Source organism: Zootoca vivipara, chromosome 1 (assembly GCF_963506605.1).
Source record: "Zootoca vivipara chromosome 1, rZooViv1.1, whole genome shotgun sequence".
Taxonomy (NCBI): Eukaryota; Metazoa; Chordata; class Lepidosauria; order Squamata; family Lacertidae; genus Zootoca; species Zootoca vivipara.
The window spans coordinates 6,687,115-6,713,402 of NC_083276.1; the positions used below are offsets into that span (position 1 = coordinate 6,687,115).

Genomic DNA, 26,288 nt, shown 5'->3' on the forward strand with positions numbered 1-26,288 from the left:
AACAAAATATATGACTATCAATGGCATAAAATGCACTGGCAGATAACTCGAAGGAGGAGGCGGCAACAACAACAACAACAACAACAACAACAACAACAACAACAACAGTATTCTCTTATATTATTTGGGGAGAGGGCTCTACCCAGAGTGAATGATTAAGCTACTCTAAGAAGTGGAACATAGGGAGCCTAGTCATCATCTCCACCAATGGTAGCCAGAGTGGTGCGCTCTCTCCCGAAGATGTTGGACTCTCATTTGCATTATCCCTGACCACATAGGCTGGGGCTGATGGGAGCTGGACGCCAACAACATCTTGAGGACATCACATTGTCTCCCTATGACCTACAACAGGCATCCCCAAACTTCGGCCCTCCAGACTTTTTGGACTACAATCCCCATCATCCCTGACCACTGGTCCTGTTAGCTAGGGATCATGGGAGTTGTAGGCCAAAACACCAGGAGGGCCACAGTTTGGGGATGCCTGACCTACAACAACTTGCTGTGGCTCTCCAGGGTTTTAAACAGGAGCAATCCCCAGCCCAAGTCAGAGATGCTAGGCAATGAAACAGACTTTTTGCATGCAAGCCGTGTGTTCTACCACGAAGTCACAACCCTACCTCATTTCCTCCGTTTTTGTCACCCCCAAAGGCTTTCCAACTGCACTTCTCCCCCCTACCTCACACAGTTAAAGTGGTTTAAAGAAGGCAAACACAGACTTGCAGGCTGGTGGGCTGTTATTATGGAAGAGTTGCAGGCGCCAGAATTAGGGGTTTGGGAATCCCCCCCTCTGTTTTCCAGTTCCATGCAGGGAGGGTAGAAAGGAGACATTCTTAGGCATCAGCATCAGCTTTTCGATGTCTAGGATTTTTCCAAGCCTGGGAAGGAGTATAATTACACAGCTTCTTACAAAGATGGAATTCTGCACTAAGGTCTATGGTCAATTATGCTGCTTTACCGTCATCATACTGTAGGTGTGATTTATTCTGGCTGCAATGTTTTGGCAAAGGGAGGAAAGAATTGCCAACTAGGTCCAGGCACCATGCGAGCTTTGCAAGGCAGCTAACAGGAAGCTCATTCTATGGTACTTCTAGGTTTCCAAGCCTACAAACATTATCAATGCATGCCTGAACTAAGAGCTCCAAAGAGTTCAAGGAAAAAGAATATGACTTCTGCACGGGCAAGGGTCCTGACCTCATTTATGTTCTTAAGCACTTCTTGAATGATATTCTTCCCTTTTGTGTTTCCTCCCACCCTAAACTTGACTATTATTCAGCAAGGGCTGACCTCAGCCACTGTAAGCTTAGCTATACTTCATAGAGTTGAAAGGGACGCTCAAGGGTCATCTCTTCCAACCTCCTGCAATGCAGGGATCTCAACTAAAGCACCCATGACAGACAACCGTCCAACCTCTGCTTTAAAACCTCCAAGGAAGGAGAGTCCACAACTGTTCCACTTCAAGCCAGCTTGGCAGTAACACAGAGATGATTCTATGGAGGGAGGAACATGGAAAGGACTCTGGGAACAGGAGCCATCAAGGAAGCAGTAACCCTCCTAATGTGAACTTTGAAGGCTTTTGTGAATACTGAGTAGTAAACCATGTGGAGTAGTAAACCATGATGGAATGAGCCTGAACTAAGTGTCAGGCTCAGGCCTCCCCATTCCCCTTGAATTCAGTTTCAAAGAATCTCAGCTTCACGTTAGGTAATAACCAGGGATCTTGGTAAACAACGAACCATGGTTAACTGCTAAACAACCAATAAGTACACATAAGACTACTTTTTAACCCAGGAAAATCTTCTCAAAAGTCGGGGGTCGTCTTATACGCCGGGTCGTATTTCTTATACCACGAGTATATCCCAAACTCTATATTTTAACTGGAAAAGTTGGGGGTCGTCTTATATGCCTGGCCTTATACGCCGGAATATACGGTACCCCTTGTGAGGTTCTAGACCTGGGCAGCGCAACAAAAGTAACTTACAATATAGCAGAGCATTCCATTTTGAGTGATGATGAATTTAGACATGTTTATATTTAATTCAAGATCCATTTTGAAGTTGGATTTATTTCAAAATCCAGTTGGTTTAAATAAGATTATATTCTATTCACCCAGGAGAAAGGACTCGTAGTTTTACAGAATCCATTTTAATGGCAAAACTACACTTCAAAAATTAGCTTTGTGGCAGTTTAAAAGCAAATGGATAAGAACTTTGTTCTTAGCAGTAGTAATCTCCTCTCCAGTATACTAATCCACAGCTTTGGAAACTTGCTCACAATTTGTGTGTCATCCCCCAGCTTGCTACCGGTATAACTTGTTGCAGTGATAAGATAGGTTCCAGTCATAACTTTAAATTATGTTGCCAGCTCTGTCTAAAAAGAAGCCACATCATTTCCACAGTCATAACAAACAAACAAGGTGTTTTACATCTACAGAGGCTTTTCTCCATAAATACTCAAAGCCACCACTAGCATTACGTACGGTATGTAGCGATGTAAATCAGGCAACTGCTTCTGCTATTATTTCCTATCTTATTCAGGAAGGAGGTTCCAACGCTTGTGGGGTCATAACTGTGAAGCTCTTGTTTCTAGCCATTACTATAAAGATCCACCGTAAAGAGAGGATGGCAAATTGTGCCTTCTGACTTGCCTTCAACTGGTAGGTTGGATCAAAAAGGGAAAGGTGAACTTGAAGGTATGCGTCCAAGACTGAAAAGCTTAGAACCAGCACTTTGTATTTGCCCAGAAGCAAATTAGCAACCTGTGTAACTGGCCAGTGCAGGGGGGGGGGATGTGAATGTACCCTAGCAATTGATAATATGTTTCAGAGTCTCCAATGGTAGCCCCCAGAAGAGCGTATTGCAGTAATCAACCCTAGAATGTCTTGTCCAACTACTCTTCAGATCCTGCCCTGCAATTTTCGCTTGGGTTACGTTCCAGGGATCGTGTCTAAAACCAAAGTCATGTATAGTGAAAATACACTGGGTTCAATGGGATTCCCAAAGTCTCTTCTCCCAGAACCCTCATGTGTGTAAATCTGGAAACTGTACAAGTTAAATGCACATAAGTTGTGGGCTTACAGTACCTACCCTTGTTCACGCGAAGCCTTGGGTTACCCTAGCAAATGATATAGACAGAAGGTGTTTGATTTGACCAGATGTTCAGCACCAGGATAACTCTGAGGGTTCCAGGGGTTATGCTGGAAGATTGTGCAAAGACTGAGCTGCCCATAACGTACGTCTGAGAACAGAGCAGTCAACTTCCTTCATGCGAAACAATGACCAAAATTTAACCAGTGAGCAAGTAGGATGCTCTGCATTCCTATCTTCCACATACATGCACAGAAGAATGCTGTTTGGCAAAGCTCCCAAGGCCTTGGGATCAGGGGAGGGAGGGAAGAGAGGGAATAGCTGCAATTCTTACACTTACTAGCCAACACCACAGTGCAGTAATACCCTGGACAATTGCGAGTTCAGCTATTCTTCAGAGACAAGCCAGAGGGCTGGCTCAATTCTATTCACCACTAGAAAGAACATTCACCCTCTATTAACATCATTTCTTTAGATGAACAAGAGAAAGGATGGAGGAATCAGTGTCCTCACTACTCCCGGATAAAAAGCACATGAATTTTAAAATCCACCTTGGATCAGAACAGGATTCCAGCTCTATAAGACCAATCTCACCTCTATACTGGGTGAGGCGGGGGGGGGGGAGCTTGAAAAGAGCAGAGGCAGTGTATGTGTGAGATCTCTGTGCTTTTTTGGGTAGAACATAAGCAACTAAGAGTTGTTAGCAGGAATACGACAGAGGAAGTTATGAGTAGTGAACATTATTTCTCCAAGTGCCAGACGAGAACAGAAATTTCAGTGAGAACAGATGCCGACGTAGGTGGAGGGTTTCCCCCAACCTGGAGCGTATAAACATCCTATCCACCCTATGGGCTGCCTGAAGAAGAGTTTCCTGTGCTTTTTGTCTAGCATTTTAACACTAAACTGGCCGCTTCCTGTATTCATCTCAGCACACCTCCAGAACTCTCACTACTATCCCAAGTGCTCCCCCCCCCAAAAAAAACCCTGGTATTAAGAGGCATATTGTTCTTGGACCTGAAGGTTCTATATACCGTAGATGCTATAACTATACATCAATCTGATCTAGAAGGGCTGCTCTTATGTTTTTGAGTCTTCATTTCCTAGGGCCCCCCAAAAGTATACTTTAAATCAAAGACATGTTTGCATACAGTTGTATGGGTGGGTTCATTGGTGTATATTTTTTAATAGCAGCAACAAGGGCTCCCTGATCCATGCTTCATTCCCAACAAAAATCAAGCACAGCATGACCCTGATCCAAATGTTTCTTCCCCCTCCCCAGCTGCAGCTCCTATTTAAAAACCACACACACATACACAAAGATACATGTAGTCTGGGCCCTAGCATGCAGTCTCAGGACAGTTCACGGCCGTTTCTGCTACCCAGAGATGGGAGAGACATCACACCTCCCTAGACTTGTAGCTGACGCAGAATGATATTGAGCTCCATCCTGAAGGACAGACATAATCTGAGGCTGGGGAAAAGAGGAGGAAGCGATTAAGAAGAATTCTCAACTGGAAACTGAAGTCTGCCTGGTGAAGCACACTCCTATGTTTTGACACAACAAAACAAAATGGGAAAAAGATGTTATGGAGTACTTCAGGTTTCTGCAACAAAACCCCAAGGGAGCCGGCAATCTGGAAACCCAAACAGGCCTTCAACTTAAAGCGCGCATCACAGCGACCCGGTAACATTTTGTCTGTTATTTCTATTCAGTCTGCTGTTCACACATACAAAGAGACTGGGCAGCTGACGAAGAAAAATGCTTCGTTAACCTTCCGCAGATTCAATAGCTCTATTGTTAAGTAGGAGGAATGAAAGGAGTTACTGATAGCGTGGAACTGAAGGAGGAATGACCCATTCCAACCTAGCAAATTAGTATGAAGAGGGTATTTCTACACACATGCCAAAGTATGTTCATCAAAAGCTGTAGGCATCAGTAATCCAACACATATCAAGCAGAGACAGAGCACACTAACATCTGCATATTGCTTACCCTGCTTTTCCAAACCTGTATAATTATTATTTTTATTAATCACATTTGATAGTCGCTATATACAAAGAAGAAATGGGCAGAGGTTAGAGAAAGAACTGGGAAGAGTGTCTTTTTAGTCTTTCCTTGGGACTCCATGGAAAACTCTTCAAATTTGCTATACCTGGGGCTGGCTGCAGAGAATGAATGAGACACAGCTGGGGGCAGCCTGAGGATGCTCCATCTACCTTGGGCCTGCCCATGAAAAGCAAGCCTAGAGTGAGAGACTACAGTCGTACCTCTACTTATGTATCCCTCTGGATATGGAATCTTCGGGTTACGGTCATGGCAAATCTGGAAGTGTACGATTCTGGGTTTCGCTGCGTGCATGCGCAGAAGAGCTCTGTGCACCTTGTGCATGCGCAGAAGCGCTCAATTGCGCTGTGTGTGTGTGTGCAGAGGTGCGCCTCTATTTGCGTAATTTTGGGGGTGCGAACGGACCCCCAGAACGAATTAAGTTCGTATCCGGAGGGTCCACTGTACTAAGGTGATATCAGCAGGTTCCAGGAATTCTCCGCTTTGGGAGATTTATATGGGTGAGGCTGTGAGTTTGTCTTCGCCCTAAGTAAGAGCCAGGAGTGATGGGTGGAGTTCCGGGTAAAAGCCAGGAGCATGAAAGAGGAGGTGTCTTGGAATTGATAACTGCATTGTGGTTGCTAGTAATTTTGCATTAATGCAACATTTTACATGCAGCTGTGTTTCTGTAATATTTATTGTTCGAGTGGTCTGTTTGTCGCTGCTGCTTTCACTGTCTGTACACCATATATATATATATATATATATATATATATATATATATTCAGTGGTATAGAAATGGCATAAATAAATAAAATGCAAATGGATGAAGTCAATTAGACCACATTTAAAACAATGTACAATACATGCATATGCAGTTCTAGTAATACATGTTGACTGCATGGAAGAATTTTCCAAAAGAGAAAAAGGGTTACACATGAACCAGCACACAAGATTCTAAATTGAGTTAGGGTAGTTTTGAGACAGTGACAATCTACCAGGGGCATTTCAACTAGCCCAGCTCAATACTTAACATGCCACTCTCTGGCCCAGCTTTTCCCCAGAGGAGTTTTAAGCAGCTTCCATGTGATTTCACAGGCATTATTCCACCAATGCAGGGCTTGTGGATAGACCTGCGTGACTTTAGATAGAACAACTATAAGCATAGCAGGAGCTGAGCTCCACTGTAGCAAATCTTCTGCCTGTTTCAATGAGACTTGGAAGATTACTCTAGAAAGGATTTTGCCCTCAGCTATATGAAGTACTGTATGGTTAAATTTGCCTCTCTGAATGGCTCAGTTCAAGCATCACACAAGATCAGGACATGGAAAATGAGCAAAAGGCTTCCCATCAAGACACACAAGGATAAAGAAAGTTCTATAAAGGGAAGAGTGTTTTAATGCACTGATCGAGTCTCTCTCACCCACCTGCAGACATTTGTTCCATAGGCAGTATGACTTTTTAAAAAATGCTGCTCAGTTAATACACTTGCTCTACATTTAATATATTTGCTCTAACCAAATCACATAAAATTTAACCAACACTCCCCCCTCAAATATCATTCTTTATCCCACCAATTCCCTGTATGTGTTTGAAGAGTTTGTGTTTAAATGTGGGTTTTTTTAAAAACAGTAATATTCAAGGTCAGAGAATAGCACCCATACAAGCTTCAGTTTAGGAAACAAATGATTCCATATTGTGAAGACTAGCTCATTGAAAAGATAAATACTGCTACTCCTCTTGTATACTTGCCATGCCAAAAGCATGGTACAGTACTAAGTTTAGCATGTAACCTTACACCAGTAATGTATCATAGGGGTTTTATCTATGAAAAGTCCCATGAGAATTCAGAACTACACACACATTACTTTAATCTCCCCAACAAATTTACTAGCATTAGAACATTTAGAGCAGGCATCCCCAAACTGCGGCCCTCCAGATGTTTTGGCCTACAACTCCTATGATCCCTACCTATGAGGACCAGTCAGGGAAGATGGGAATTGTAGTCCAAAACATCTGGAGGGCCGAAGTTTGGGGATGCCTGATTTAGAGGAAACTTACAAGTACCAGTATTTTCTTTTACATACCCTTCAAAGGAAGTCCGCTTGTGGACAGATATAGTGGAGGTGCAAGTATGGGCTAAACAGAAGCAAAACTTGCATTTTTCATGTTCAATGCTCTATTACCAGTAAGAACTACAGGAATATTTTTTGTTTCTAGACAAAAACAAGAGTCGGTATACGCATTGGCTTCAGAAGACCAATTCAGCTTCTTGCATGCTGTCCTTATCTTTGTTGTTTAGTCATTTAGTCGTGTCCGACTCTTCGTGACCCCATGGATCATAGCACGCCAGGCACTCCTGTCTTGCACTGCCTCCCGCAGTTTGGTCAAACTCATGTTCGTAGCTTCGAGAACACTGTCCAACCATCTTGTCCTCTGTCGTCCCCTTCTCCTAGTGCCCTCAATGGTGCAATCAGAATTGTTGGTAAATAACTCTGCCAATACTCCAGTACGATTTGACTCTAGAAACCAATCTGAGTTTTCCATTTAGAACTAAAGCTTCAGAAAGCTGAGAATCTTCATGAACATGTTGCTAGGTACCGCTTGGCTCCAAGGGACATTTCTTACATAGACCATAGCAATTTCAAAGCAAATACGAGTGCTAGCAGTGAATTAAATGAGACTTACTCTGAAGTTAAACCACTGAGCCTAGGGCTTGCTGATCAGAAGGTCAGCGGTTCGAATCCCTGTGACGGGGTGAGCTCCCGTTGCTTGGTCCCAGCTCCTGCCAACCTAGCAGTTCGAAAGCACGTCAAAATGCAAGTAGATAAATAGGAACCGCTACAGCGGGAAGGTAAACGGCGTTTCCATGTGCTGCTCTGGTTTGCCAGAAGCGGCTTTGTCATGCTGGCCACATGACCTGGAAGCTATACGCCGGCTCCCTCGGCCAATAATGCGAGATGAGCGCGCAACCCCAGAGTCGGTCACGACTGGACCTAATGGTCAGGGGTCCCTTTACCTTTACCTTTACTCTGAAGTTAGTGAGGTTAGGATTGCAACTTTATTCACAATTTTGTACCAGAGCTCCAAAATAAATCTTGAGAGACATTTTCTTGGATCATCAAGTGTTGCACCAATAATTGCTTAAATTTGGTTTTGATATAATATGAAGTAGGGCAAACCTGCCCTTTTAGTTTAAGTCATACCACATGAGCAATGAAAAATTGAGATTTTAAGCCTGGTTCTATTTTCATGACCAAGTCAGAGCTAATTCAGATGCTTGGGGGTGGGGTGGGGTGGAGGATGTGTTCAACCCTCCCAAGTCTGCCCAATTTAGAAACATACACAGAGGATTGTATTTTCTCAAGACTTCTGCATGCAGATAGCTATTATGCAGAAAGCTAGTGGGTCACAGGAGGCTCTAGCTCAGCCTTTTGCTTAATGTGCCAGCTTTCTACTTTGAAAGGACTTCTCATGCAAAGTCGGTGACAACACCATAGAGAGGTAGGATATCTTACACAGAGTGTCAATGGGATCAGACTGAGCCATAGCACTTCCCACACAAAGGTAACATTTGAATGGCGGGGGTGGGGGGCATAGCTCCATGGCAGAGCACATGCTTTGTAAAACCAGTTACAGGTAGGTAGCCGTGTTGGTCTGACGTAGTCGAAACAAAAAAAAAAATCCTTCCAGCAGCACCTTAAAGACCAACTAAGTTTTTATTTTGGTATGAGCTCAGTTCGAAAGCACGTCAAAATGCAAGTAGATAAATAGGAACCGCTACAGCGGGAAGGTAAACGGCGTTTCCATGTGCTGCTCTGGTTCGCCAGAAGTGGCTTTATCATGCTGGCCACATGACCTGGAAGCTATACGCCGGCTCCCGCGGCCAATAATGCGAGATGAGCGTGCAACCCCAGAGTCGGTCACGACTGGACCTAATGGTCAGGGGTTCCTTTACCTTTACCTTTACCTTTGTGTGTATCTGAAAAAGTGTGCAAAATAAAATAAAAACTTAGTTGGTCTTTAAGGTGCTGCTGGAAGGAATTTTTGTAAAACCAAACATCCCCGGTTCATTCCTTACAATCTCTAGACAGAAAAAAGCATACAGCAATAGGAAATAACCCCGCCTGAGATTCTGGAGTGTCACTGTCAGCAAGAGTCAACAATACAGGGATAGACAGACCTATGGTCTAGAAAACAGCTTCTTATGTTCACTGAGCTGTTGCATTCAAGATGAGGAACCCAAAACTATACATTGCATTCTACTCATGTCCATGGAAACAATTATACAGCACCATTGTTACTTGCTGTTATTAGCGTCAACCCTTTCCTTATTCGTTTCTGCCTTTATTTCACTGCTACATCACTGCGCTTGAGATTCTAGAGATCTTTCCAATATAACCAAGATCACTTTCACAAGTAATCACAAAAACACACACAGAATCGAGATGAGTCATCACACAATATGCACTGTTCTGCCCATTTACGGTTAGATCTCCTCTGCCATTCTGCTGGCTAGCCAACCAGTTAAGACAGTGCTCATTCTGAATAACTCAATTCCACTTGCAAATTTGATTCCTTCACTGTTCATCCTTCAACTCCAAATCCCTCACCAATTTTAAATGCCACCAGTACTTGCAGTTTATACACGTTGCATGAAATTCTGAAGTTTGTCACTTGCCATTTCCATTTTAAGACTTTTCTTTAAAGTCATTTGGGGTGGTGGCGAGGAAGGTCTTCAGTTGGGATCAAAGATGAATCCAAGCTTTTAAGGACATTTTGCCATCCCCATCAGTTACCTGCAAGTCCAAGTCCTGCCTACAGCTATGCCAGAAGGATTTACATTGGCACACAACTGCTTAGTCATCTTCCCAGGGTCAAAACTATCAGAAATAAGCTGTGACTAGGCTCAAATCATCCTGCAAGCAACCCAATGCTGCTGATAAAACTCCCAGGCATCTGGTGGAACGATTGTGAAAGGAAGCGGGGGGGGGGGGGGAGGAATCAAGCACCATAAATATAAGGAGAGACATACCGTATTTCTCTACTAGTGACGCATGACAAGTTATAAAAGCTTCCTTCCTATCTCCTGAGGTTAAGCTACACCTAGGAGGAGAAAAAGAAATCAGCAATAGGTCTGAAGGGTCACCTCAATCCAGTGCACTGGAGACTCTTTATCAATATAAATGAGGCAGCTATGAAAAGCTTGAAGAGACAGAGAGGAAACTTCTGTAGGAGAGCTTGTTCTCCCCTGCTTTCAGCACACATACGCCAATGAGCCAAATGATTTGCTTTCTGTCAAATGCTAGTAAAAATGTCTCAGCTTTTAGTTTTCATGGATTTGTTTGCAAAAATGGACAGACTTGTGAATCACTTCCTTCCCACTGCAAAATGCCAAATCCTTCTTAAAATCCAGCTCCACCCTGCTGTTTCCCTGCTTTTTGAGCCTCCCCTTTCCATTGCTTCCCTGCTTCTGCTCCATCTCAGCTCTAGCCAGCACACACCAAATTCCTTAAGAGTTAATGTAATGGCTGCAGCTGGTTTTCAGCAGCTGCATGCAATTTTGTTATACTGTACTGGGGCAATTTCCAGCTGGCCTGTTGCTGCAAACAAACATACAAACAACACACACACACACACACACACACACACACACAAAAACAACAACCACAGAGTCTTGCAACACTTCAAAGCTAACAAATTTATTATGACATAACTTTTGAGGACCACAGTCCACTTCATTGGATGCATGACTGAATTGGATCCTAAATTACACTCATCTTTCTGTCCATGAAACGACAATTATTTCACTTTAGGGCCTATGTATTATTGAAACAGCCTCTCATATCACATTCTGCCTTCTCTACCCCCGGGATGTGCACTGCTACAGAACATCATCTCACTGTATGCTTGGAGTGAGGAAGTGAATGATGGGATGATAGACGGGAAGTGACCCGATGAAAATTTAGCCCATCTCACTGCTCAGAGGAAGACCCCTCCTCATCCAAGTTCAGCCTGGTAAGTCAGAGAAACTGGTCCACAAAAGAAAACAGCTCTAACAATGGAAGCTGAGCACGGGTGCGGGGAAGTCATAATGGTACAAATATGGAAAATAGATAGATAGATAGATAGATATGTATAGTATGTATTGCAAAGAATGATTAAAGATACAGGTAGGTAGCCGTGTTGGTTTGAGTCGAAACAAAATAAAAAAATTCCTTCAGTAGCACCTTAAAGACCAACTAAGTTTTTATTTTGGTATGAGCTTTCGTGTGCATGCACCTTTCGTGTGCATGCCACTTCGTCAGGGCATCTGACGAAGTGTGCATGCACACGAAAGCTCATACCAAAATAAAAACTTAGTTGGTCTTTAAGGTGCTACTGAAGGAATGATTAAAGATGTTACTGAATGAAATATTGCAAAATATTGCGAAATAAAACAAGAAGAAAAAAGGAAGAAAAAAAGAAAAGAAAAAAGCAAACAGCTCTAGCTGAGTCAGGAAAGACAACCAAATTACACTGAGGAGAAAGGATGACACACACAATGATTGCCAGCCAAGCTGAAACAAGCAACACCTTCCAGGAAAGGTTTATGTATAAAGTACACTTCCTTAAAACCAGGGATGGATCAGTAACCCACAATCCCTTCCGATACTAAGGCTGCAATACTATCCCCCCTTACCTACGAGTAAGCCTCAAATAATTCAATAGGACTATCTTCTGAGTAGACATTGATTCAGCAACTTCAGCCTGCAATCTTATGTGTTATTATCTGGGAATAAGTCCCCCTGAATTCAATGGGGCTTACTTCTGAATATAGCACATTCTTTTGCATGCATATGTATAGAGTTTGCTGATGATACCAAATTATTCAGGGTGGGAAAGACAAAAGAAGAACGCAAGTAATTCCAAAAACATCTCTCCAAACTGGGTGAATGGGCAGCAGAATGGCAAGTGCCATTCAGTGTAAGGAAGAGCCGATTCCATTTGGGAGAAGAAGAAGAAAACCCTAACTTCACATATACACTACTGAGGTCTGAACCTGTGGTGACTAAGTAGGGGGGAGGAGATATTGGGGCTGCGGTGAATAACTTGCTAATATCCAATACAAGGAAGCTATGAAAAAGGTGAATTCCCTGTTGGTGATCAGTAGAAAAGGGAATGAAAAGAGCACTTCGGATACTGTGTACAAAACGGTGTTCGCTACACCTTGAAAAGTATATCGTAGAGCTGGGGGAAAGTGCAGAACAGTACAGCCAAAATGATCAATGGCTACAGCAACTCCCCTGTAAGGAAAGGCTAAAGGTTTGGGGCTGCTTAGCTTAGCAAAAAAAGGTGTGTAAAGCGGGGAGATGACAGAGGTGTATAAAATTAAACGTGGTATAGAGAAAGGGGATACAGAGAAGCTTATCTCGCCCTCTCTCTCTCTCAATACTAGAACCCTAGGACATCCAGTAAAGTTAAATGGTAGGCGATTCAGGAATCAGGACAGCCAAAAGAAATGACTTCTTCACACAGCGCACAGGCAAACTACTGAGTATGCTATCACAAGATGTAGTGATGGTCATAAACTTGGACAGCTTTTAAAAGGGAATTAGACAAATTCATGAAGGGTAAGTCTATCAATGGCCATTAATCAAGTAGTCTGCATCCAGTATCAGAGATGGTGGGCCTCTGAACACCAATTACTGGGGATTTTCATGGGCAGGAGAGTGATGTCGCTCTCATTTCCTGCTTATGGGCTTCACATAGGCATCTGTCTACCGCTCCACCAGAGGGGTCCATGAAAGGGCACCAGAGCTTCCTTAAAACTGGAGGTGGTCCTGTATGGCTGTTGGGTTGCATAAAGCCCGATAAAACAAGTTATGAAGGCCTAGGATAGTCACTGCCCTACAATGGTTTTCATTGAAGGCTTCTACCGAGGCAAATTTGAAATCTCTCCATCTTTATTTGATGTACTAATATCTCTTCAAGCTCATTTTGAAGAATTTATGTATTCATTCAAATATAATCTAATTAAGCTACAGTACTCATTAAGTCCAGCTAGTTGCAGCAGAGCAATTATGAATTGTGTGCTGCAGTGTTTACTTTCAGCTCTTGCAAAACAAACTCATAAAGGGACCAAGATGGGCACCGAGTGTTACACAAACTTTTTTCACGTGGACTGTGTGGCACACACTTCCACATTTCAAATGTTGAGCAATCACCCAGCACAACGGAGAAAGAAATACTTTAAAAGGAAGGAATGCAAACATTTCCTAGTCGGCTTTTTATATTCCTCCATTAAAATATAAAGAGTTAGGAAAAAGGAATGCAGAGACTACTCCCAACTTCATGAAAACTGGGGCAGGCAAAGACAGACACTGGTTTAATCTGGTTTAAAGACTTCCACAGACCACCTGCAGTTTCAACAGGAAAACATACTGTTCATAATATCACTTGATATGGGAGCAAAGCACATATCAAAACAACTCCTAAGGCTTATTAAAACCTGAACAGGAAAAAGCAGATCCTAAACACCGAGTACTTTGGCTCATCCCGTTAGTCATAATCCCCAACAGTAACAAACTCTAAAGATGCATAATTGCATTTGCTTACAATCATCACTATTTATCCTTGCATCTCTTTCCCCACCTCTCAGCGCACCACAGTATATATTTAGATTGTAAGCTCTTCAGGGCAGGGTCCTGGCTTTTGCTCATGTTACCCTGTAAACACCATGTGCTTTCAAGGAGCTGTGTGACCTTTTGGTGGGCTCTAAAGTACTGTACCATCAATTGACAGCTACAAAACTTCAGTGTTTTTCCATCAAAATTATTTAACAACACTGGGTGGTATTCAACTAAGTTTTCCTCAGAGCAGGCTCACTGAAATTAATGGACCTAACTTAGTCACTTTCATTAATTTCAGTGGGTTAAACTCAGTTTAATACCACCCACCTGGAACATTATTTAAGAGCAATTTATGTTACTTGCAAGAAAGTGATTAATTTAACTTTCAAAGGGCTGTCAAATATGCATGTCATGGTGTAAAAAACCCTGGGTGCCTGGTTCCCTAGGCTTCTAAAAATGTTGGGCTGGCATTCTAATATTTAATCGGGTCTCTCTTTCAATGTTCTACAAGCCAAGCCATAAATATTTGCTTTTGACTCTTAGGAATCTGAAGTATTTTGTCTAAATCTGAGCATATGTGAAAGAGGGCAAAGGGGAAAAAATGAGTTAGTTCCACTTTGTGAAACAGCAGTGAGCAGTAGGACTTCAATCTGTTCACTGCAAGGGGACTTTTTAAAATCTTTCCAGAACCAAAACCACCATTTCATTATCTTCACTGTGATGTGTTTATGACTTCCATGGGGAAGCTGCTTCAGCAACCCCTTATCTTGTACCCCTGGCACAGAAAAGCTTCCCCCCCTCTCCCCCCCCCCAAGTCATTTTGCCTGAAGGGAGGAATGAAAACTTTACTGCTTTTACTAAAGTTCCCCAACACAAACTGCTCAGTTTTCCCAGCGCCCATACTGTAATCTGGTTCAAACAGCAACTAGAAGTACTTTGACCTATGATAATCTAATCTCAGAAGTAGAAAAAGGTGGAGCACAGGAAGAGTGGAAAGGGGGCAGGGGAGAGAGCTGCTACACAGCTATAGCTGCATAATCACGCCGCCCTCTGCAAGCTCAGTCTAGCTCTTCCTTTTACATGGTATGAAACGTGGCACAGCTCCCAATATTACTCTCTGAAGAGGAAGAGAGAATACCCTTAAAGAAGCCTGAGCGCTTAACTTTGAAGCAAGAGCTCTCCAAGGCTTCAGCCTTCAGACACATGAAGTAGAATTGTTAACAGACAAGCATTAAATAAGGAAGTTCTGCAAATGCTATCAAAACATCTTAAGAGACTAATTGAGAATCCGGAGTGTTTACTGAGAGAACAGCGATACCGTTTACACACATTTACATAAATGTAGATTTGCTATCTCCTCCAAAAACCAGTTTCCCCACCTTTTTATGCAGAAAAGGGGAAATATTTTAATTATGAAGGTTAAGAGCATACTGTAAGAAGAGCCTACTGGATCCATTCAATGGCCCCTCTAGTCCAGCACCCTGCTCACATAGAATCATGGAATCTTAAGATTTGGAAGGGATCCCAAGGGTCATCTAGTCCAACCCCCAGTAATCCAGGGATCCTGCCCACAGCCATCCCTGGGTGGCCTCAAACCAACAACCTCCCGTTTTAACAGTCAGGTGCACTGACTCATTGTGCCACCTGAGGAAACAGTGGCCAACCAGATGCCCGTGGGAAGCCTGCAAGCAGGACCTGGGCACAGCATCCAACAATACAGCCTGTTCAGACTGTTAAGCCTGAGTGCAGGGACTGTCCGCTGTTCTTTTAAGTTGCTGGGGGTAGCCTTCTTGACCAAAGAGCAAGGTAAAAATGCTATAAACAAATGAACAGGCCTTCTATGGGCCCCAGCACTCCGAGGTACAGCTCTTTCCTGATCATACCATCTGGTTGCCCAAGGACTCAGAATGCTGGAATATCTTCAACTCCCAAGGACAGCCTACTGGATCAGGCCAATAGCCCATCTAGTCCAGCATCCTGTTCTCCCAAGTTGCCTGTGGGAAGCCTGCAAGCTTAACAGCCACACAGAGAACTGAGAGATTCTAGTTGAGAACCCCAAAACAGAGCCAACCTTGATCCAAACAAACTTGTTGTGCTTTTACAATTCCTTCCAAAGGAAGCAGCAAAGGCTTTTCAAGAGGAAAGTTGTGCTTTCTTTTCCTCTATTGAAACTATGGTACATATTCAGAACAATTATGGCTGCAACACAGATTCAGTGGGGCTTACTCTTAGGTAAGTGGGTTCACAATTGCAGCCTGCATGCTAAACTCTTGTTTGCAGTCTTCAATAGAAATAATTCATGACCAAAGGCATGCTACGGTATTTGCTGCACCACTTAACAGAGGGAAGGGCCACAGTGGCTCATGTTTTTATAGAACACAGTTACTACTGCCTTTCTTCACAGTTATTAAGGTTATTTAAATTGGCACTCTACCTTCTCCTTAAGGCTCTGAACTAGCAGCAACATTTCCCACTTATTTATCTTGATGACAACCCTATAAAGTTTTCATTATCACTCCCATATATTGGTCAGGTATACACTACTTCTGATCTGTCAAGTCAGATGCAGCCTGCTGGCTACATTCTGCACCCTTCACAGCTGGTTGACAATCCCTGTGTTATGCTTAGGGGATCACCAAGCTGCCAAACCTTAATAGAGGAGGAAGAGCCATTTTCTGATTGCACTGACTTTCCAGTAACTTGGTTTAGAAAGCTAGCTAGTGTAGTCTAGAAGAACCATCTTAAGTCACAGACTGACTGATTGACCTCTGGTAAGCTGCTCTTGCAGTTCAATTGGAGCACACAGCAAATGGAAAAACAAAACAAAAACCCACTTGCGTTGTGCGCAGCTTGAATGACAGCATTTGCAACAAGCAAGCACTGGATTAAGGCATGCTATTTTAGATTTAAACAGTGCCCTTTCCAATGTGTTGTAGGTGCAACAGCTTTCTTTTCATTAAAGTTTTGAGGCTGAAGGACCAGGAATTTAAATTACTATATTTAGCAGTGTGTGTGTGGAAATCCCCATCTAGTAATTGATTTCACTGTTAAACAGTTCACGCAATCCTCAAGGGCCAGCTTCCTGCATACTGTTCTTACCAACTCTTACTAACCAATAATCCCATTAAAATACACATTCTTTAGACGGCAAGATATTGCAACCAAACCAAACATTATTCCATTACCAGGAGTTAGTACCATACTTCAATATACTTGTCCTGTAGGCACTATTTATGTACAGTATATGCTATTTTGAGTGCTTCACTTTATTCCTTGAATAAATAACCAATCTTCAGCTTGATTTTCAGTTAAGTACTCCTGGCAGCCTGTTCCTTCACAATGTCAGGCATTTCCAAGCCTGTTGATCCCAGCAGGTTTAGGCACAACTAAATCTGCATAGGACAAGGAGCGTTACCAATATTTTCACTGCTTTAAGCATCTACTCCTGGCCCTTGTAAGAGTCTTCCTCCGAGCCACCCGCTGCTAAACTCCTTATGTTGAGAAAATCCTGCGTATAGAAAAAGGATCAGCTAGTTAGATTAAAAGGTTAGCATGGCATAGTTGTTTCCAGTGTTACCAGTTCTGTAGCCTGTTTACAGTATCTGGCATATGCATCAGATTCCTCAAGAACACCTTCACATTTTAGGTCTTATCCTTGATTACAATTTTAAAGAGACAGGAATCTCAACTTTTTTTGTAGGTGGGGATTCTATCAGGCTTTTACAATACTTCAGGTCCAGGGGTCAGCAAACTTTTTCAGCAGGGGGCCGGTCCACTGTCCCTCAGACCTTGTGGGGGGCCGGATTATATTTTGAAAAAAAATATGAATGAATTCCTATGCCCCACAAATAACCCAGAGATGCATTTTAAATAAAAGGACACATTCTACTCATGTAAAAACACCAGGCAGGTCCCACAAATAACCAGAGATGCATTTTAAATAAAAGAACACATTCTATTCATGTAAAAACATGCTGATTCCCGAACCGTCCGCGGGCCGGATTTAGAAGGCAATTGGGCCGCATCCGGCCCCCTGCTTTGGGGATCCCTGCTTCAGGATGTATTCAACACAGAGCTAAGGGGAAAGTTCTGTCAGCACAAAGATTTCTCCTTGTGCGACAGAATGCTCTCCCCTTCTCCTGTCCCCACATACTCTCTAAATTTGTTCTGCAGATTCCTCCAGAGCAGATTTAGGGGGGGGTGCAAGGGCAGAAGGGGGAGAGCCTGCTGTACAAGCAGAACACGTTCTACTCATACAATTGTTTAGCTCTAGAATACAAACTAAAAACTCCAGTACACACTTAAGAGTGAGGTTTACTCCCGTAAACACTCAAACTTGCAGACATCTGGTGGACATGAATGTTGGATTTGAAAGAATCTGCTTCTTCACATAGCAAATAGCTGAACTATATAATTCACTCCCATAAAAGGCACAGGTGGCCACTCACCTGGATAGCTTTAAAAGCAGGTTAGACTAATCAATTGACAATAGCCATCATAGTTATTAGCCATTGACAGACTATGTTCTACCTCCACCATTGCAGGCAGCATGCTGCTTCTGAATGAATACCAGTTGCTGGAAATAGCAGGAGGCAGAGCTGTTGCGCTCAGGGCTCACAAGTTTCCCATAGGCATCTGGCTGGCCACTGTGAAAACCAGGATGCTGGACTACATTGGCCCTTGGCCTGATTCAGCAGAACTCTTATCTTCTTATGTAGTGAGTAAACAAAGCTTGGACTCCACATCTAACAGATTAGGGGGAGAATTACATTATTACTAGGACATCACCTTAGAAATCATAACAGCTCATTTTTAAAGTCCATAAATTTAAGGACCATTTAATTATTATTATAGCACACATAGGCAAGAAGTAAACTACTAGAGCAGGCTTCCTCAACCTTGGCCCTCCAGATGTTTTGAGACCACAATTCCCATCACCCCTCCTGACCACTGGTCCTGCTAGCTAGGGATCCTGGGAGTTGTAGGCCAAAAACATCTAGAGCGCCGAGGTTGAGGAAGCCTGTACTAGAGTTTGAATTGCAAGGTTATTGTTATTATTTATTAAATTTGTAAACAGCCCTATACCCGCAGGTCTCAGGGCAGTTCACAGGATAAAATCACACTACAGAACCACAAAATACATAAATCAAAATAAAAAAGAATCCAAGGTTGGTGAACAGAAAAGCAATGCAATGAAAGCTCATTGCTCGTTTATTCACACATTTGCCCACATATATACCAGGGGTGGGGTGGGGAGGCAGCTTCAGAATCATATCCCTGAGACTTTATCATAGCCTGAAAGGGAGGCTGTAGGCCGAGTAGTAATTAATTAGAGCTACTGTACTCAGAGTTTCCACACAAATGCCTTAACTTCATATTCACCTTTTCCATTACTTTAAGATGAAGATGACTATTGTAATTTTAACATACAAGGAAAACAGAACTACACGATCTATTCGTTTTAGGCTGTAGTCTAAGCACATACATATTTGGAAGTTCACTGAAATCAATGGGACAGGTCCAAGAGAAGTATATTTAGGACTGGAGGGTTAAGACTTCATTTGCTGCTCTATTAACAGCTACTGCTTCCCTAAAGTCAGTGACATCTGAAGCAAAGTACTGTACGCCACATCTTTTGAAGAAATGCAAGATGCCAAGTCCCTACAACATTCCCAGCAAGCAGTAAAGGGAACCCAGAGAATCTATTACTGAAACTGTTTTATCAAGCTAAACCTGATGATTAAGCCATGGTGCATACTGTATATAGCAGACTCATGCAGCTGTCATGCAAGAGTGAAGAGGGGTACCTTTATAGAAATAGTTATGCCTAGAACCTATTACCGTAGTACACTTCTACTTCCTCCAACATAAGCTTTTCAAGTCCCTGTTCCAGAATTTATAAAGAGCAAAACGATGTTCACTTTTCATTGCAATTGAAGGACTGGCCTCACTTACACATTGCAGTGCTTTCAATAAAGTAAAATGGGGTGAGGGAGGAGAGAAATGCCTTAGAATAAGTGACGAAATTGATCTGTTTCAGCAGTTACATTTCTTTTATTATATGAACTATTTAGTTCACTTGCTTGAATGCCTCTCCTCCCTCAAATGTTTTAATTGGTGACAATGTTCTTTCACAATTCACTTGGTCAACCATGGCATTAAAGGTAAAGGGACCCCTGACCGTTAGGTCCAGTTGTGACTGACTCTAGGGTTGCGGCGCTCATCTCGTGTTATTGGCCGAGGGAGCCGACGTACAGCTTCCAGGTCATGTGGCCAGCATGACAAAGCTGCTTCTGGCGAACCAGAGCAGCACACAGAAACGCCATTTACCTTCCTGCTGGAGCAGTACCTATTTATCTACTTGCACTTTGACGTGCTTTCGAACTGCTAGGTGGGCAGGAGCAGGGACTGAGCAACGGGAGCTCACCCCATCACGGGGATCCGAACCACCGACCTTCTGATCAGCAAGCCCTAGGCTCTACGAATTTAGAGGAAGACTGACAGCCAGGTTTAGACAAAGGTATGTAAACATCCCCTTCCTTCCTTTCCCTATCACACATGAGCCAATAGAAAGTTTCTGTTCTGGATCTGAACACAGTTCCTTGTGCTCCAACATCATGAGCAACTGTGATTAGCTCTGAAGTGGACGTTTTTTAACATGGAGAAAGGGGAGAAAGGGAATGCAAGCGCAAGGCTTGTGCCAGTTCGTTCCTGTACTGCTAGGCATTAGCCTGCCTGAACCAAGTCTTTGTTTCCCCCACCCATGTTCAGCCAAGCACAGATGAACAGCCTTCCAAGAAGAATTCACACCAAGGCTTGAGCCAACATACCTAAGAAACCACCTAAAGTCTACCTTAGGTATAGCACAAGATTTCCTTAATCTTCCAGGAACCATATATGAACAGCACAGGCACAATGAGAACTATTTTCCAAAGTGGGCCCACCAACGTATAATTTCTTATTTCCTGTGAAGGGCAAAATCCACAGCCAATTTTTCTTTTGAACGCTGACATTTCATTTCTGAAACTTAAACCAGCACTGAGAACTTGATCCAAATGTAAATAAGTTAAAGCAAGGCAGAGAAAAGTCTGCTTTGAGACTTGGACGCAAAGTCTACATCTCACTCTATCATCAAGATCCATCAAGTCCACAATGAGAGTGTCACGAGGGAGCACCGATAATTAGACGAACCTGCAATGAACTCCTGAAGGAATTCCAACACTCCAGGAGTGAACCAGAAATGCATTCAGGGCCAACGAAGGAACCATAGCACTGGGAGCATAGAACCCCCAAGCATTGGATCATCTTCCCGCAAAGCAAACTTGCGAGGCATGAATTCCATTCCCTTGAGCCCTTCAAAAATTAGGAGTCCACACCTCAGCCTATCCCTCCTCATAAATACTACACATCTCCCCAAGATATTGCACTCTAATCAGATTCTCATTAATTACACCATGTCACTCAGAATTCACCCTCCATATTCCCACAGGACTTTCTTCCGAAGACTGCCATCGCCTTCACCCAGGAAGTCTATCCCAGGAAGTCTATCCCTAAAGAATCTTTTAGCTAAAATGAACTTGTGTGTGCAATGGTGGTTAAGAGTATTGGATGATGACTGGAGATCAGGGTTCAAATTAGGAGGCTTGCTGGGTGACCCTTGAAAGTGCTCAGTCTAACCAGAGTGCTGTTGTGAGGATAAAATGGGGTGTGTGGGCATAAAATGGGATGGGTATTCTACCTTGAGCTCCTTGGGAGAAAAGCAGGACATCAATGAAATAAAATATAAATTTTAAAACACACAGCTCCATAGGTAAGAGCATATCCTTTAGTCTTGAAGGCCTCCTTACAACTTTAGCACCCTTTCTTCTATGAAACAGAAGACCCCGCCCCAAACTATTTTATCAGCAGGGATTTGAAGGCACAGTTAGGGACCCCTAGCTTTTATGAACGGAGGGGCGGGGGGGGGCATAGCTGCCAAGTTATCCCTTTTTTACAGGGATTTTCCCTTATGCTGAATAGGCTTCCTCGCGAGAAAAGGGAAAACTTGGCAGCTATGTGGGGGGGGGGGGTAACAGTGAGAAGATCCAGAACACATGGGGACCACAGGTTTAGCACCCCAGATTTATTATCATGGGGCTGGAGGGACACACACCCTTCAGGTACACCCACAGACAGGCTGGCATTTTCTAGTCCCACTCCCAGCGCAAAGCAATGCCTACTCAGAAGCAAATCGCACTGTGCTCAACAGGACACACTCCCAGGTGTGAGAGCTCAAGCCCAGGTGTGCCCCAACTTGGATTGTCAGGTTTTTTTTTTAATGCGGACTAAAAAGGCCAAACAATTTTTTAAAATGGGGGGGGGGGAGATTCCCTATATTCCTTCAGCACAGGCTAGAAAAAGGGAAGCAACCCTTCCTTACATCTCCGCAGGATTTCCTAACCAGAAGGGTGGGGACTTCTAGGGGTGAATTTGTGGGTGGGTGGGGGGAATATTTCTCCTATTAAAAGGGGGGGAAGGGGGGAAACAGTCTGAGAACAGGATTCCCCGACTCTGGAGGAAACTACTTCCCACTTAATTATTTTGGGGGTTCCCCCTTTCCTCCCCCCCCAAAGCCCCCATTCCTTGTTCCTGAGCGGCAGAAGCAGAAGACGCCCGAGAGTGCCGCCCATCTCCCCCTCTCCGCCCTTATGCCCCCCCCCCAATAACCCCGCGAGGCCTGCACAGGAGTGGGTGGGGGCTTCTTCCGAGCCCCCCCTTTCTCTTCCACGAGGCGACCCCTGATCCGCGGGGCCGGGAGACCCCGCCAACCCGCCGCTCTTTCCCCTCACGGAGCCCCGTAGGGCCCGCCGGCCTAGGCCGAGACACCCGGGCGGGCCCGGCTGCTGACTAACGAGACGGCCTCGCGGGCCGAGGGAGAGGAGAGGCGGTGGCGGCGGAGGAGGACGAGGAGGAGAAGGAGGAAGAAGAAGAAGAAAAAGCCGGAGCGCGACGTACCTGAGGGGGAAGCAGGAGCCCGGCCGGCGGCTTGTCAGGAAAGGGGAAGCGAGGGAAGGAGGAAGGGCAGCAGCGGCGGCGGCAGCAGGAGGAGGCGGAGCGGCGGCAGCCGTGAGCAGGCGGCGACGGCTCCTCCTCACACGGCGACGGGCCTTCGGGGCGGAGAGGGAGGGAGAGGCGGCACCGGCACGTCCGCGGCGTCGGCCCGGCCTTTCATCCAGGCAGGCAGACGCCCCCCGCTTCCCCGCCCGTTAAAGGGGCGGCGGTGGCGGCGGGACTTTGAACCCCCGTAGTGCCTCATGGTTTCGGGTTGCCCCCCACCACGCGCCTCACGGCGCTCTGCACATCCTCAGGGGCACCTGTGGGAAAGAGTGCCTCTGAGAACGTGCAGAGCGCGCCGCCTCCCCCCCAGCTGCCCGCCTCGTTTCGCTGATTCCAGCCTCGACCGAGTTTCTATGGGAGGTGGATGGGGTCGGGCCGCCCGGGGCTGGTTCCCACATGCATCTTCCGTCGCTGGGTGGCTGGAGCCCTGCAGAGATGCTGCTGCCCGTCCGTGTAGGCAGCACTGAGGTACACGGGCCAAATGATTTGCCCCCCCCCCCCAGGGCGAGCCACAAAATGGTCCACCAGGGAAGAAGGGGTGAGTGAGGGGGTAGAGATCCGCATCAGGGATCTGCTGCCCCTGTGGAACCATGCTGCCTGAGGCGGTGGCCTCAACTGGCCTCCTGTGCCCTGAGTCTGGCAGCGTCCAATGACTGCAGCATCAAAGCAGAGGTTGGATTGGTCACCTGTCACAGAACTGTAGAGTTGGAAGGGTCCTGAGGACCATCTAGTCCAACCCCCTGCAATGCAGGAATTTTTCATTGTCCCATACGGGGAATCGAACCTGCAACCTTGGTGTTATCAGCGCCACACTAGATGACCCTTGGGATCCCTTCCAACTCTACAATTCGATGATTCTAATAGGTGACTAGCACATGTGCTGCTGCTGTGCCCTTACTGTTGGCATCCTTCTGTCCCTGAGAGACAATGGAGTGCGCCTCTGGGGATGAAGTCAAACTGCAGAGTGGCCTCCCCAGGGTGCAACCCTGGGCAGTGTATATGGAGGTCCGGGGCTGCCCAGATGACAAGGCCCTCTCCCCCCCCCCCTGGTCTTGTTGATGTGGTCCAAAGGACAGATTGAACACTTTCGTGTCACCTCCTCAAATTCTATGTCCCCCCGTAAAATCACCTCCAGTGATGTCGAGCCAAGAGGCATGAGAGCTTGAGAGTTTTAATCTCAGAGTTGTTGGGCCAAAGATTGCTACATTGCAGAGGGTTGGACTAGATGACTCTTGGGGTCCATTCCAACTCTACAGTTCTATGATTCTGTGTACAACAGCTACCCCCTCCCACCCCGCAAAAAATTCTATCCTAACCTATTTCTCCAAAGGTTTGAGGCAGCTGGCAAACAGTAATAAAAATGGAATGAAACAGACATAATTCTTAAAAGCGCGCACACACACACACACACACCAATATGCATTAGGATTGATAAATGAATTATGTACAATGGTAAGAACATGAGAGCACTGATAGATCAGACCAGGTCCAGCGCCCTGTTCCCACAGCGGGCAACTGCTGTAGTTGCCTCTGGGAAGTTTCCAAGCTACTGTACTGGTATTCAGAGTCATGCTGATTCGGATAACCTTATCCTCTGTGGCTGTAAATGCCATACATTTACAACTGTACCCTTGTCAGATACTGTAATTTACTTCCTTTTTGTCTGTCCTGAACCTCCCACCCTTCAGTTCCATTGGATATGGATTTATTGATTTATTTAATTTCTATATTGCCTGTTATCCAAAGGTTGCAGAGTGGTTTGAACCACAAAAATGCACAATGTAGTATCCAACAAAAACAATAACCCCCACCCCGTCACTCCCAGGATGGATGACCCTGAGCTCTAACATATGAAGTAAGAGGGAAAACTTTCTTATCCACTTTCTCCATACCACACATGGTTTTATAAAGTTCTGTCATCTACCTCAATAGGGTAGGACACGAACCAATGGCTTCAAGTTACAAGAAAGGAGATTCCAACTAAACATATGGAAAAACTTTGACAGTAAGAACTGTTTGACAGTGGAACGGACTCCCTCGGGAGGTTGTAGACTCTCCTTTCTTGGAGGTTTTTAAGCAGAGATTGGATGGCCACCTGTCATGTATGATTCCTGCATTGCAGTGGGTTGGAGTAGATGACCCTTGTCACCCCTTCCAACTCTACAAATCTATGAAAATAATGTTGGTGAAATGAGTCCTGGCTTTCCTGCAAGTGTCTCAGGACCAGTGGTTCGAGCTCCACTAAGAAGATTTATGGGGAGGCTGGACTGATTAACTCACACAGGAGAAAGAACATCTGTGAAACTTCGTTTGATATTTATCTCAGCAGCTGGAACAATCGGATGAAAGTGGAAAACACCTATGTGACTGTAAGGGGAAGATTTGGAATATTATGAGCTTGGAGGACGATTTGAACTTTAGAAATAAGACGGCAGTGGACAGTTGCGAGGAATTCCCAATTTCTTGAAGCATGGGAACCCAAAAATAAATTATTTAGATGATTTGGCATAACATTCGGTTTGATTGATATATATATGTGTATAATTTGAAATATTGAATGTGATATAATTGGTTTTAATTGGAAAATTAATAAAAATATTTAAAAAAAAAAAAAAAGGACCAGTGGTTCACGGTGATCCTTTTCTCTGCATTTTATCTTTACAATAATCCTGTGAGGTAGGTTAGGCCGAGAGAAAATGAATGGCCCAAGGTTACCCAGTGAGCTTTGCGGCTGAGAGGGAAATTTGAACCTGATTATCCCCAGTCTTCCAGGTATACGGAGCTCATTACAGCATGTTTTGGGTGTAATAGATTATTACTATTGCATTTTCCCACTGCAGTGGTCACACTTTTCGTTGGATGATTAATAAGAAAGCACATGTCCAAAGGCTGCTCCTTTACTCACCAATCCCTGTGAGAAGAATGTGCTGCTTCTGCCTATCTATCCACTCCTATTTCATCTCTTTCAATGGGGCCTCAACCCTGAAGACATATTTCTGCTTTGTTTTGACTACTTTCAAAGGAAAAGAGCTCCCTCTTCTGTCAATGCACTGTACAGTACAGAGAAACTTGGCATCTGCAGGAAGAATGAGATTTTCTCTCTGTGTTTGTGTGTTGGGAAATCACAATCGATGATGTAATGTAACACTACATTTCTTCCACTGGAATGTGCAAAGTTCCCACAGGGAGGAACAGAAAGGAAGCATCCATGGTGTGGGATTGATGGGAAGCCTCAAGGTCATCCTTCCCATGTGCTGGGGTCACACTTTAAATATTCCCAGCTCTGCTTCTCTTCATCCAGCCAAGTGAATTTGCAACAGGCAGGGATTAATACAGTTCCATTTGCTTACTTGCCTTTCTAAAGGGCTGCCAGGCATATTTTGGTTTATGGATTTGACTGGCTTTTTAGTGACAGGCTGGGCACTAGATCACTCCATGCACAATTAGTTCTGT

The 26,288-nt window shown here is 44.4% G+C and overlaps 1 protein-coding gene across 11 annotated transcripts in view; it reads right to left on the reverse strand.

The window, feature by feature from the left end:
* KTN1 (kinectin 1) overlaps positions 1 to 22,874 on the reverse strand; it is a 97,476-nt gene extending 74,602 nt beyond the window's left edge. For 6 of the 11 annotated variants that reach the window (XM_060271022.1, XM_060271034.1, XM_035103800.2 and 3 more), the window contains exon 1: positions 22,734 to 22,874. The gene's annotated coding sequence lies outside the window, so the exon portion shown is untranslated. The remainder of the gene's footprint in view (positions 1 to 22,733) is intronic. The other 5 variants (XM_060271040.1, XM_060271026.1, XM_060271046.1 and 2 more) reach the window with 1 other exon arrangement.
* Between the last annotated feature and the right edge of the window lie 3,414 nt (positions 22,875 to 26,288).